Source organism: Pleurodeles waltl, chromosome 5 (genome assembly GCF_031143425.1).
Source record: "Pleurodeles waltl isolate 20211129_DDA chromosome 5, aPleWal1.hap1.20221129, whole genome shotgun sequence".
Lineage (NCBI taxonomy): Eukaryota > Metazoa > Chordata > Amphibia > Caudata > Salamandridae > Pleurodeles > Pleurodeles waltl.
In genome coordinates, this window is record NC_090444.1 from 786,203,542 (window position 1) to 786,218,557 (window position 15,016).

The following is a 15,016-nucleotide window of genomic DNA, read 5'->3' on the forward strand; positions in this document are numbered from 1 at the left end:
CAAGACTCCATGTTCTCATAATTTACTCAATGATGGGTTGGCCACTAATTAAACCGGGCCCTTAGTTGAGTGAAACAAGTCCAGTGCAGAGTTTCTTAGCAACATAAAAAACTCCAGTTGTCTGCACATAGGATTCATTCTGCAATCTCAATTTGCACTTATCAGATACAATCTGTGACAGATGATTAGCCCTATAAAAAAAACACATTTTAGGAGACCCAGGCCTTCAGCCTCTGTGTGAGCCTACAGTTTAGTCCTCCGGGTCCTAGGTTTAGTTGACCCCCAATACGAATTGTTTTATCATTCTTTCAACACTCGTCAATAAAGATTTAGCAATTGTAAGCCACAGCATACCATGGACATAACTAAACCTTGATGAAAAGGTAATTTTTATAATCCTTCCATGAGTTATTCTTTCCGGGGGGAGGGGGCGGTCTTGATTTCTCTTTGCCATGTTCTAGCAACAGGGCATCAAAAACTCTACCTAGACCTTTTCTGCCAGAGCATCCATGTAATGTTAGGTAATAGGACGTTTGAGTATTGCAGATTTAGAATTTCAGAGGGCTCACACAATAAGGCTCTGTAATGTACCCTGGCAGTCAGACTCACCGAAGAACAAAATAGCCATCTGACATGACATCATCATGTCGGAAATATTTTACAGATTGCCCAAAAAAGTGAGGCCTATTAATATAGGATGGACATAATATGTATATCTCCACCGACTTTCAAATTGGTTAGCTTCTACTGTAACCTGGCAATATCTGTACCCCAATCAGGTGGTTGACCATAGACATGATATATTTCATCTATACTTTTATTAGTGTTATCTACATGTTGATGAATAAAAATAAGTTCTAATATGAAATATTTTACATTGGGTGCCATGTCTAGTAGAGTAGTGTTAAAGGTTGAGATCTTCATATATAATTAACTTCCTAAAGAATTGTGGCAAGTGTGTCTGTTTCTGCCCTTGAAAACACTAGACCACCTTCAGCCATATTTCCAACACCTGTATTGACGTATGAAAGTTTACGGTTAGCCTGTAATCTGACATGTATATTTTGCTCCACAACAAGTTAAACTCTGATTTAACTTAAAAAGAGAACAAATAAAAACATTTAAAATGATATGACGCAAACACATGTTCATCAATAAATGAAAATTAACACACAGTCTCAGCATCAGTTGCTGCGAATACAGTTATCAATGATATTGGAGGATTACCCACAGTCCAACCGTCATGATCTCTGGAGGTGGGGGCGTGAGGGGTGGTTAAAAACCCATTGCACTCAAAGATGTATCTAAAAATATGAAAGTAAAATATGTTTGGAGACCGCCCACCTCAGACCAGAATTCCAGCCCCTTGGACTCTAATGGTCCTTCTCACTCACCCGTGGGAAAGACTGGAAGATCTGCCCTCATTATACCTCCAGGGAACACAAAGATTATGGGACGCCAAAGGTGTTGCAAAACAAGCATTGGCAAAATCAATAGATCTCACATATGCAGGAGTGGAACCTCCGTTAGGTCGGAGGAGCATCGCCCCCGCCAGCAGCGGCAGCTGCCAAACCTCCACAATACAGCAATAATGTACTATGTTTATTATTGTTGTATTGTAGAAGGGGTGGGGCCACGGGCCCTGACGAGCACAGAGGGGGAATACTCAGTACTCCCCCTCAGTACGAATGTATGTTTAGCCGGCCGTCTCAGGCTGGGCAAACATACATGCGCACTAAGCTCTGTCCAATCCAGCAATGCAGTGCTGGGTTGGAGAGAACAGGCAGACTCTCGCAGTATGCCTAGGAGCACCCTGGCTTGGCACTCCCCCAAATCTGAACACTTGTGTCATGATGGTAACATTTAGATTGGCCGCAGGGCAGGCTGGGAGCCTGTGCCTGTTGCCAAGGAAAGAGGTGATGCTTGGTGGTGGTGATGGCGGCAGCGCATTCAGGTAAGTTTTTTTTCTTCAATTATTAATTTTTCTTCACCCCCGCACCAGCCGCCCCCGCCACGCACTGCTCCTGCACATATGTAAACTATATTGATTTAGAAGGAGTGGAGTGGCATTGTGTTGCATGGCACTGTGTGGAGTGGAGTGTAGAGGATTTAAATTTTATTAAGTGGACTTATGTTATGTTGCAAGAAGTATAGTGCACTGACTGAAGTGGAGTGCCTTGGCTTGGGGGAAGTGTCATTTTGTGGCCTGGAGTGTAGTGTATTGTCATTTAGTGGACTGGCATGGTTTGAAGTAGCATTGTGCAACATGTAAAAGAGTAGCATTGTGTGGATTAGAGTAGTGTGGTACATTGTGGGATGGAGTGGCACTGTGTGGCTTGGAGTGTACTGGAGTGGCATTAAGTGGTGTGGAGTTGCACTTAGAGGAGTGGAGTACGGTGCCATTGTGTAGAACAGGGGGCCTTTAAACTGGGAGGTGGGTTCCCCTGGGGGGGCCTCAAATGATCCCAGGGAGGTGAGGCACCAGGCTATGGCCAAGAGAAGCATTATGCTGAGAACCGTGCTGTGTCTTAAGCTGAAGAAAATGAGCAGTACATGCCTGACCAGAATAGTATGGTTGGCATCATGTATTTGATTGCATTTTTTATAACAGTAACACAAGTTATCTGCAATATTTAAAAAAGTTTAAACATTGCACATTTAATAGAATAATTGTGAAAGATTTGGTGTGGGTGTGTGTGTCTGTGTGGGTGTATGTGTCTGTGTGGGCCTGGGGTTAAAAAGTTTGAAGATCAGTGGTGTAGGGTGGAGTGGCTTAGTGCTGGTGGAGTGGAGTTGGTATTGTGTAGTGTGGTATTAAGAGCGGTGTAATTGTGTGGTGTAGGGTGGCATTGTGTGGCTTGGAGTATAGTGGCATGGAGTGTAGTCATTATGTGGTGTGAGGTGTGAAGTGGTGAGGCACTGAGTATAGTGAAGTGGCACTGTGTGGCTTGCAGTTGCATTGAGTGGAGTGGAGCCATACTGGAACCCACAGATATACATGGACTTATGAGAAAAAGAGGAATAGCAATATTCCGGCCATAGACACAGAGGAGTATACCAAGTACAAAAGAGGACTACATGTTGGAATTTGAATAAGACACTATTAAGTCAATGCAGTAGCAGTAGGACAACAATAAAAGGGCAAAATAAAATGCAAAGAGTGCAAAAGAAACACACAGACCCACCAGCCAAGACATAACCGACAACAAGCATCGAGTGACAGTGCTTAGAGGCTGAGCTGAGCAATGAAAAGGGCAACTGCAGACCAAAAACGGTGCTAGGAGATGGTGGGGCAGAGAAGGAGCCCTGCTAAACAACAAATAACAAGGCATCCACTGGACTAGCAAGAACAGCTAAGGTCACACAACCAAGGGCAAAAAGAGGCCTACCTCTCTATGTGAAGAAAGTTACATAAACACAAACCAGGCTTGGCTACTATTGAGTCTCCAACAAGGTAAGTGCAAGAAATGCATCCCTGCAAGAGTGACCTACACACTAATGAAATATACTATCATGAGGTGTGAATAAACTGTCATACAGCATGAGCATTGATACATTAAGACAACAGCTCAGCTATATAAGTAAAGATAGATGCAAATGAAGCACCTTGCAGCTGATGCACGTCTCAAAGGAGTAAGTCTGTGTTGATTGCAGTAGATAGGATTGAGGTATATCCGGGTAGGCTGCAGTAGAGTGGACTGAGATACACTGGAATGGGGCAAATTGGGGAATAGTGGATTGGGTATACTGGAGTAGATTGGAGTGGAGTAGTTTGAAGTGGGTTAGATTATAGTGGAATAGTGTAGGTTGGAGTGGAGAAGAATGGGGTATAGTGGAGTAGATTGAGGTGAAGTAGATTGTAGTGGAGTATACTGCACTAGACTGTAATGCCGTAGATTGGGGTGGAGTGGGTTAGATTGCAGTGGTGTGTGGTACATTTTTAGTGGGATTGATTGGAGTGAAGTGGGGTAGATTGGGGTTAAATACAGAGTGGTAAAGGGGATTAGAGTGGAGTGGGCTAAACTGTAGTGGAGTACAGTGGGGTGGATTGGACTGAAGTAGAGTGGGGGTAGGTTAACATGGAGTGTGATACACTGGAGCAGAGTAGATTGGGTAATTTAGAGTATGGTAGATTGGAATGGAAGGTTTGAGTGGAGTGGCATAGATTGTAGTGCAGTGGAGTGGGGTAGATTGGGTTGTATTGAATTGGAGTGGCGTGGGGTAGAATGGAGTGTAGCGGTGTGGAGTGGAGTGGCGAGCCGTGTCATAGAAAGTCTTACAGTGGAGTGTCTTGGAGTGGAGTAGCACGGTATGAAGTGAGGCTTGCATGGAGTAGAAGGGCATAGAGTGGAACAGAGTGTTGCAGAGTGAAGTGATGTAGAGTGTTGTAGGAAGGAGTAGTGTAAAGTGGAGTGGTGTGGTGTTGCCCTACGTAGGAAGCTTATGCCCAGATGTTTATCCTGTGGTCACTGTGCCACTGAATTCAAGCTAGCCTGGCCCATAGGTGGTGATACCCTAAAAACGGTCCCAGAATGCTTGTTTATGGTCCAGGGAGGATCTGGCCTGGCATTTCAGGCTGGACTGTTCCTTGAGCAGTAGGGTAAAAACTGCTTTGCATATGGCAGGTTCCAAACTGGGGTGATATGGTGGCATGGTGGGCAAAAGAAATGTTGTAATGGGATGCTGCCCGAGCAATTTCCATGGGCCGGGATTAATTCAAGCATTCCATCCATCACCTTGTCGTTTTTGCGTCCGGTCCAACAGCAACCAATGAATAGGCTACAAACCCCAAAAGGTAAGCTGTATATATTGCAGAGGCAGTAAATGCACTGTGGGTAGTGCAGACCTAAGAATGGAGAGGAGGTGACCCCTAAGACATCAGACGTACGTACACTCCTAAATCCCATACATTCTTCCAGGCACCTGTGGAATTCAGCTTCCCAGAGTCCCAATAAAAACATAAAAAGAAAATGTAACGGGATATGTATAGTCTAACACACTAGCTTTGGTCCAGGGGTCCCCCTGGGACCCCACCAGGGCTTAAAGGTATTTTGTTTTTAAATATCTGCAAAATCTGCGGCTGGATCTGTAGATTTTGCAGAGGTTTAAAAAAATGGTCTCCCAAGTTTCACGGTTATTTTGCCCCAGGGTTGGCCAGGTCCTCAGGGCATTATGGCTTAAAAATAGGATGGGGGCACACAGGATCCCCCCTACTAGTGCTTTTAGAAGCCCCAGAGACCACCACCTCCCCAGGGCTAAGCTTAGTAACTATGCAAGGGCTGCGCCTAGCCCCCACACCCTGGAGACCACCACTTCCGCAGGGCTAAAAGTAAAATAATATGATAGAGGTTAAATATAACTTGTGCACTCGCCGTGCCCTGATAATTAACCCATATATTACAGCACTCATTACATCTGTTATAACAAAATTGATGTGTGGCCATAACATTTGTAGGAAAATGTTTGATGACATAACTGCATGGCGGGGCGGAGGTTCTAGTTACTGTAGCACGGCTGGATGCGTCGCGCTGACTGTGGACTGTACGGCCTAATGGGGGAACAAAACCTCGTTGCAGCAAGCTGTACAGTTAACTAGTGCGCCAATACCGCGCAGGCCGGGCACCTCTTTATTTTATAACCTCCGCCCCGGACAACGTATGGTGTCACAAAGCAGGCAACAATGTAGGGGAGAGCCCGGGTGATTGTCTACTTTCGGGAACCGGGCGCACAAGTCAGTCATGACAGCCGTCAGCCATCCATCAGGAAAACTACCAAAATCCAGGCTTACCCGGGGCCATGGTCGAGTGCTGGGAGGTTTCGTCATCACTGGAGCAAGGACGGCATCTCGAGCGGTGATCGCACAGGGATCACCTGTTGGTATCAGGTCATCTACCATGGCGTTCATCCTGGGGAACCACACCTTCTCACGCAAACAGTCTTCGCTGTCCCCTGATGACCCTGGTAAGCTAATTCTACAACTCTAAGATGTAGACTGCGGGGTATTACTAAGCGCTGGCCCTGTAGAGGAAGACCTTCTGGACTCACAGAGAGCTCCAGCCCTCACATTCCAAATCCACTGCATCGTCTTGCGCTCCTCAGAGTCAAAATCGTACTTCTTGTCAAGGAAACATTTCCATGACCGATTGGCTCAACCGATGACTGCATTTCGGATTGAGGCATCAGTGATCTCCGTCACCATCAGCGCTGTGGGACATGCTAGGTTCACAATCATGTTTACAAAACTCTCTGTCCGTCCATCCTCCTCCTCTTCTTCTACCTGCGAGCGTGGCCGCAACGGATGGCGTGATAAGTAATCTACAGGATTGTTGACTACAGGCCAGTAGACAATGTAAAACCGGTAGGGCTGGAGGAGCACTGCCCACCTTTCAATTCTTGGCGGGGCAATTCGGGCCGTGCCCGCAAAGAGGGATACCAGTGGTTTGTGGTTGGTAACCATCATAAATTTGTGCCCTCAAAAATACAAGTTGAAATGCTGACAGGCCCGTCGTATGGCCAGCGCTTCCAGCTCAATTTGCGCATACCGGGCATCCGTTGCCGAGAGGGCCATGTTGGCATAGGCCACTGGCGTCCACTGCTGGTGGCTCTGTCCTGCAGCAATACGGCTCCGAGCCCAATGGGGCTGTAGTCCACCATGACTTCCGTTTTCTTGTGCGGGTGGAAGTATGCCATGACCATAGAGTCCAACAGTGAACTTCTGACTGCTTGGAACGCCTTGTCCACTTCTATGCCCCACTCCCACGGGGTGTTGGCCTTCGTGAGCTGTCGAAGAGATTCGGAAAGTGTGGCCAGATTGGGGATGAACCTCCCATAGTACGTTGCCATACCGAGGAAGCTCCTGACTTCAGTGGCATTGCGAGGTAAGGCTGCTCCTTGGATGGCCTCTATTTTCTTGGGGTCAACCTTCAGAAGTTCCCTTGAAAAGATGTAACCAAAAAAAGTCAATGGAGTTGTGGTACAAGGCGCATTTCTTCCGGTGCAATGTTAGTCCTGCTTCTGCTAACCTCTGGAGAGTGGCTCTCATCTGTTTTTGATGTTCCTCTAACGTGTTGGAGAAAATTAAGATGTCGATTAATGACGCCGGTCAAACCGGACAGTGTCTCCCGTATGGCATTGTGGAAGATATGCACAGCCGAAGAGCCCCCAAAGCTAAGGCACTTGTAACGTCGCAGCACCACCTGGTTTGAGAATGTGGTGACGTTACGGCTTTCTGGGGTTAGCTCCCGCTGATGGTATCCCGAGTATAGGTCCAACTTAGAGAACCACTGGGCCCTGTTAAGATCCACAACAATATCATCCATGGTGGGTGTGATGTGGCGTTCTCAATTTATGGCAATGTTGGGAAGGCGCATGTCCACACACAGGGAATGGTGTCAGGCTGCTTAGGCTTTGGGGCGATGACGAGTGGCGACACCCAGGGCGTCGGGCCGGTCACCTTCTCTATGACCCCCACTCCTCAATTGTCTGTAGTTCACTCTCCACCTGGGGTCGTAAGTGGAAAGTCACCCGCCGGTGCCTTAGGGCAATGGGTCGTACTGCAGGATCAACATGTAACTGGAACTACTTTCCTTTCAGTTTTCCTAGCCCCTGAAACAACTCCGGGAAATGGGCCAGCACCGCCTCAGCCAGGGAGTCGTGGACTTGCCGGGCGAAAAACACTAGCTCCAGGTCTTCAACCGTGTGGCATCAGAGAAGGGTTCCTTTCTTGCCTTCCAACACATGGCATTTGGCATGTGTCGAACGACGCTCACTACCAACAGTAACCTCTATCGCCCCTCGCCGGGGTAACGGGTCCACGCCCCTATGGGCATATATCTTGGCCCAGCATGGTGTGAGCTCTGGTGGGGGAGATATCTTGCTGTATTGTTCCACATCCATAACGTTTACTGACGCCCCAGTGTCTATGAGCACTGTCGTGCCTTTTACCGTTATGGTACACATGGGTGGTGGTCTCCACCTCTGGTCCAACCTGTCAGCAAACGAAACAACAAATATCTCCTTATCTTCATCATCCTCGTAGGGTTTGTTGCCTGGGTATGCGTCAACCGCCACCATCCCAGTGCCATCGTCTGGTGTAACTTGCTTTATTGCCGCCTTCCGGGCCAACATGGTCACGGATCTGGGCCACTTCCCAAAACTTTGGCAAAATCGTTGGGCTTATCACATTTGGAGAAGTTCTTTCCCTTGGCAGGGCATATACCTGGTATCCTGTGCTCTAGACCACAGCTACTGTACCTCTTTTCCTCCAGTCTCGGTGGTCGAGCCACATGCGGCTGATTGTAGCATCCTTGGACGGCGTCAACCCGTTCTTCCTTTACTGGGCCCAATTTGGCCTGGCCTGGTGCCGGAGCAGATCGCGCTAGGGCAGCATCCATGTCCTCTGCGACTATTGGACAGATTGTGTGACCTTGCAAGGATAAGTATTTCATCCAGCGATATGCCTTTATAACATCACGTTTGGGGAGGCACCGACAGACGTACAAGCTCAAACATACAGGCAGCAGCGGTATTCCTGAGCACCCTCTGACATCAGGGGGAGCGAAGACAGACGGGGATGCGCAGACAGACGGGAATGCGCAGACAGCTAGAACACCGGAAGAGAAATGCTTTTGCATTTCTCTTCCGACCGGGAGGTGGGGCGGGAGGGACAGGAAAGGAAAGACCTTACCTTTCTTGTCACTCACAGCATTTCTGCTGTTCGATCGCAATGCGATTGGGCAGCCGAAATGACCACTAGACACCAGGGATTTTTTTTTTAGGTACTGTCAATAAGGGGAGCAGCCCCTTGGGCAAGGATCGCTCCCTAGGGGTCCATATTATTTTTAGGCCATTTCTGCCGCCCCTGGTGGCAGACAGATCTAATATAATTAGGCCGATCTGCCCCCGGGGGCAGAAAGCCCCTAGACACCAGGGATAATTTTTTTGTTTATTTTTTTTTTTTATGTGTGGGGAGCAACCCCTTAGGCAAGGGTCACTCCCCGGGAGCCAAATTATTTTTAGGCCAATTCTGCCCCACCTGGGGGCAGAAACCACTAGACACCAGGGAATTTTATTTTTTTAGCATGCTGACACATAAGGGGAGCGCCCCCTTGGGCAAGGGTCGCTCCCTAGGGGCCCATAATATTTTTAGGCCATTTCTGCCCAGTCCCACCAACCCCATGGGGGCAGATCGGCCTAATATAAGCCCCTAGACACCAGGGATATATATATTTTTTTATTTTTTCTTTATTTTTTATATGTGGGGAGTGACTCCTTAGGCAAGGGTCACCCCCTGGGGGGGGGGAAATTATTTGTAGGCCATTACTGCCCACAGGGAGGCAGAAACCACTAGACACCAGGGAATTTTTATTGTTTTTATAGTTACTCAAAAGGGGAGTGGCCCCTTGGGCAAGAGCCGCTCCCAAGGATGGGCAAAACATTTGTAGGCCATTTCTGCCCCCACGGTGGCAGATCGGCCTAATATAATTAGGACGATCTGCCCCCAGGGTGGGCAGAAAACCCCTAGAGACCAGGGATAACTAATTTTTTTGTTTATTTTTTATTTTTTATATGTGGGGAGCCACCCCTTAGTCAAGGGTCACTCCCGGTGAGGCCTAATTACTTTTAGGCCATTCCTCCCCCCCCCCAATTATTTTGGGTCTTGGTTTTACGTTTGGGCCATGAGAGCTTGGTAACTCTCAAAAGTGTGCCACTTGGAATGTTGAGGGCTGCGCTTTTTGGACTTTGGGATGCTGCCATTTAGAAACATCCACAACACCTAGACACATCTGAAAACTAAACATCTAGTTGATTCCAGAATAGTGTGCTTCACATACACCCCACACCATTTTCTTTCCCACAATGCCTTGCAAACCTCCAACTTTGCTGGGAATCACACATTTCTACTACATTTTTGTGATGGAACCTTCCGGAATCTGCAGGAATACACAAACCTCCTACCTCTCAACATTGTCTCATCTATACCGATAAAAATTATGCTGCATTTGTCAGACAACATTTTTTTTATTTGAAACTGCCTTTTTGGACCCGCTTTGGTTCCCCCTCGATTTCCACATGTTTTTGACTCTTCCCTTTCACAGGCACTTGGCCCACCTACACAAGTGAGGTATAATTTTTAACGAGAGACTTAGGGGAACATTGAGTGGTAGGAAATTTGTCCCGGTGGGGTGATCCCAAACAGAAATGTTGGAAAATTTAGATTTTTTAGCTAAATGTGAGGTTTGCTGAGGATTCTGGATAAGAAAACATTGGAGGATCCACGCAAGTCAAACCTCCCTGCACTCCCTCTAGTGTCTATTTTTCAGAAATGTCTCGGTTTGGTAGGTTTTCCTAGATGGCTGCTGAATCCAGGAACAAAAACGCAGGTGCCCCCCTCCCCACCAAAACAGGTAGTTCTGTATTTAATAATTTTGATGTGTCCAGATAGTGTTTTGGGGCATTTTCTGTCGCAAGACCTAGGAGTACCCACACAAGTGAGGTACCATTTTTATCGGGAGACTTGGGGGAAATGCACAGGTTTGGTAGGTTTCTCTAGGTGCCGGCTGAGCTTGAAGACAAAATCCACAGCTAGGCACTTTGCTAAAAACAGCTGTTTGCTTTAGGAAAATTTGAAGTGTCCACGTTGTGTTTTGGGGCATTTCCTGTTGCAGGTGCTAGGCCTACTCACACAAGTGAAGTACCATTTTTATCAGGACACTTGGGGGAACGCTGGGTGGAAGGAAATTTGTGTCTCCTCTCAGATTACAGAACTTTCTGTCACTGAAATGAGAGGAAAATGTTTTTTTTGGGACAAATTGTGAGGTTTGCAAAGGATTCTGGGTAAAGGAACTTGGTGAGTGCCCCACAAGCCAACCCATTCTGTAATCCCATAGGTGTCTAGTTTTCAGAAATGTCCTGGTTTGCTAGGGTTTCTTAGGTGCTGAATGACCTAGGGGCCCAAATCCACAAGTAGGCACTTTGCAAAAAACACGTCAAATTTAAATGTAAAAATGTGATGTGTCCATGTTACGTTTCCTGTCGCAGGCACTTGGCCTACCCACGCAAGTGAGGTACCATTTTTATCAGGAGACTTGTGGGAAAACAGAATAGAAGAACAAGTGTTATTGGCCTTTGTCTTATTCAAAAATTTTTCTTTCCAAATGTAAGACAGTGTGTAAAAAAGACATCTATTTGAGAAATGACCTGTAATTCACATGCTAGTATGGGACCCCGGAATTCAGAGATGTGCAAATAACCACTGCTTCTCAACACCTTATCTTGTGGCCATTTTGGAAATACAAAGGTTTTCTTGAATCCTATCTTTCAATCTTTATATTTCAGCAAATGAATTGATGTACGCCCGGAATAGAATGAAACCCCATTGCAAGGTGCAGCTCATTTATTGGCTCGGTGTACCTAGGGTTATTGATGAACCGACAAGCCCAATATATCCCCGCAACCAGAAGAGTCCAGCAAACGTAACAGTATATTGCTTTCAAAAATCTAACTTCGCAGAAAGTTACAGAGTAAAACGTGGAGAAAAACAGTTGTTTTTTTTTTACGTCAATTTTATTATTTTTTATTTATGTTGTTATTTCAGTAGGAAAACACTGTAGGATCTACACAAATGACCCCTTGGTGAATAATAAATTTTGTCTACATTAAAATGGGGTATGTCCCAGTAAAATGCCAAAATTGGGTTGAAAAACTGCGTTTTCTGATTCAAGTCTGCCTGTTCCTGAAAGCTGGGAAGATGGTTATTTTAGCACCGCGAACCCTTTGTTGATGCCATTTTCAAGGAAAAAACATGAGCCCTCTTCTGCAGCCCTTTTTTCCCTTGTTTGAAAAAACGAAATTTTTGCTGCATTTTGGCAAATTTCTTTGTCTCCTTCAGGGGAACCCAAAAAGTCTGGGTACCTGTCGATTCCCTGGGATGTGGGGAAAAAAGGACTAAAATTTGGCTTGCGTAGTTTATGTAGACAAAAAGTTATGAGGGCCTAAAAGCGAAGATCCCCAAATAGACCAAAAAATCCCTGGCACCTGAGAAGGAAAAGGCCTGGCAGCGAAGGGGTTAAACATTGGCAGCGACGGGGTTAAACACCTCGTTTGAATCTGTGTTGCTGTGAGCGCTCGCGGCAACATCGCGCTGGGGGAGCGGAGACGGGCACCCGAGCTGAAACATTCAGAAAGCAGCTGAATGAACAAGCACCCTCTGACGTAGGGGGTGCAGATTCGGACGGGGGAGCGTCAAGAGATTGACCGTACAGCTCGCCACCTTGACTCCCCATCCTTTCTGCTCGCAGCCCTTAACACAACATTTTAGGGAATCCCAGAATATTGTTCTCCATTTCCATCACTGATTTTAGTTATGAAAGCTTCTTTTCCATGTAAGCTGGGCACAAACCTGTTTTGTTTTTGTTGTTTTATACACACAAATGTAAGCCTCTGTGAGTGGAACGAGCATTTTTCGCCTGTCTTCCTTCTGTTTCACCTTGGTCCTGCGGACAAATTTTAGCTCTGTGCAGCCAGATTATGATCTTTGGAACTTTCACTCTAGTCCTTCTTCTGTGTCTATCAGCGAGTGTACTGTCTTTCCTGCTCCAGCTACTGTGTTGCCTATGGCAACCAAACAGCGTCTTGTATATGTACAGCAGCAGCCGGAAGCAGGCTCAGGGCACGAGGCTGCTGTATCCCCCAGGGCAACCCCCAGTGGAAAGTGTGCATGCAACTCGACCCCTTCATACAGCAGCAAATCTCGACCGAACTGCAAAAGGTAGGAGGCCTGCCGAACGTTCTTACGCCTTCCAGGTCGACCTAGGAGCTACAGCTTGTAACCAGAAACTCTTCTCAACTCCAAGGTTGTAAACCTACTTAGCAGCACAGCAAGGTAGGTGTGAGAGACTGTACTTGCGGATTAGTGTCTAATGGAACTTACGGTAAAAGTTTATGCACGTCCACAAATAAAAAAGTAAAAATATATTTGTAAAACAAAAGAAAGATACAAACCTTTCCTTTTGCCTATCTAATTTGATGTGGATGTTTTATAAACGTGTTAACATATTGCCCTTTTCAATATTAACCTCGTTTCTACAATGTGTGTCAGTGGGAGTTTAATAAGGTTCTCTGAGAAAGTGTTTTATGTTGGCGGTAATATTAGTAAAAAAAAAATCCTCTAAACTTCTTTTCCCCCTCCACTAGATCTCGTGTCATGTGTGGTCCCCTCAGCTAGAGCTGTTTTGTAGGGCAACTAGAGGAACACGTTAAGGCCAGCCATATAATGTTGAACGCATGATAAAACGTTATGACTGTCTGAAGGTGTCATGACGTCACCCGTGAATCGAACCAACAGAACTTCTATGTTTAGGTATAATGTAGATTTTCCTAGTAATTTATAACGGAAAGTCTTAATTTTATTAAAGACACGGAGGCGAGTATTATGCTTCTAGATCTTGCTTTAATTTAAATAGCAGCAGTCAAGAAACTACACTTCCCATGAGGCTGAAGTAACAGGCAGCCAATGGGAAAGAAAAACGTATCGGCGTTGGAACCAATAGCAATGCTTGAACACGGTATAAACATTACACTTGACTGCGACCAGGTCTCTTTCTTGATGCGAGAAGGCTAGTCTGTGTGAGAAAATAACGGGATAATAGAAACAATTATGGCAACTGCCAAAATGAGAGAGCAAAGTTCTTGGCAAAAGTTCATCCAGGATTTGAGTAGCGGAAAGAAGCGGTGAGATGATCGGAGCTTGTTGTGATCCTGAGTTAGAAGGTTGATCCAGCTTGTTGGTGTTGGGAGCTTGTTCCGGTAATCAGGAAGGGTTCTGAGACTGGTTTGTTGTTGCTGTGGGAGGGAAGAATCGACAAAATTAGAGAATCTGAGGCGGGATAATACTCGCCTCCGTGTCTTTAATAAAATTAAGACTTTCCGTTATAAATTACTAGGAAAATCTACATTTTATGGCAAGACCGGAGGCTCTTATTATGCTTTTTTAAAGCATGTTAATTATTATAGAAGTTGCTGTATGAATGGGTTTACAATAAAAAGTTCTGAAAACATAATCATTGGACCAGTCAGCCGATCTCAGAATGTCCTCGAGTCTGGAACCTACCCAAAATGCTTTGGAGGCCATGGCACCCCTGGAGGAGTGAGCGCCAAATACCGAAATGTCTATACCTGCTAAGGTCATGACCCAACGTACCCATCTGGCTAGAGTAGCTGATGATACGGGATTGTGGGGTTTGTGGAAAGAAATAAGGAGTTGGGATGAGGACGTTCTGAGGTTGGCTGTGCGATCTTCGTATACTTTGAGACACTGTCCTACACATAATTTGGGTTGATTGGGGAAATAAGGGTAGAACACTGAACGTATATTAGTTTTGGTATGTTTCTTAATAGTAAATAAAACACCTGTGGGGGAGAATTGTCTGGATGAAATATCTAGTGCTTTAACATCTGAAATACGTTTAATGGAGATTAAACAAAGTAACATTGTTAATTTAGCTGAAAGCATTTTCAGAGAAAGATCTGCATTGTCTTGCCAGGAAATAAATAATTTTAAGACAACATTGACATCCCATAACTTGGAATACTTAGATAACGGAGGAAAAGAAAATTTTACTCCCTTAAGAAGGCGGCATACCAAGGGATGTTCTCCAGTCGGTTTTCCGTTAATGTGAGAGTGTTGAAGGGAAATAGCTGATCTATAAAGGTTAATTGTCCTGTATGATTTGCCTGTGCCAGCTTGTGCGGCAAGGAAGTTTATGATATAATTTACATCGGCTGAAAGGGGATCGATATTCCTTCCCAGACACCAGCTTGACCAAAGAGACCAAGCGGATTTGTATGCCTATCTAGTGCCGGGAGCCCATGCGTTGTTGATGAAGTCTGAAGCTTCTGTCGAAATTGGAATGGGAGGTTGGGGATACCTGAGACCTTCCAGGCCGATAGGGAAGGGGTATTGTTGAGGATGAGAGGGTGAGGGAAGCCGGTGGGATTCCGGAGGAGGGAAGGAAAA

General features: G+C 45.9%; 1 protein-coding gene across 1 annotated transcript in view; it reads left to right on the top strand.

Moving 5' to 3' along the window:
- Window positions 1-12,610: 12,610 nt before the first annotated feature.
- Window positions 12,611-15,016, top strand: part of LOC138296044 (interaptin-like) — a 445,611-nt gene continuing 443,205 nt past the window's right edge. Inside the window, exon 1 of the mRNA XM_069234803.1 lies at window positions 12,611-12,883. The gene's annotated coding sequence lies outside the window, so the exon portion shown is untranslated. The remainder of the gene's footprint in view (window positions 12,884-15,016) is intronic.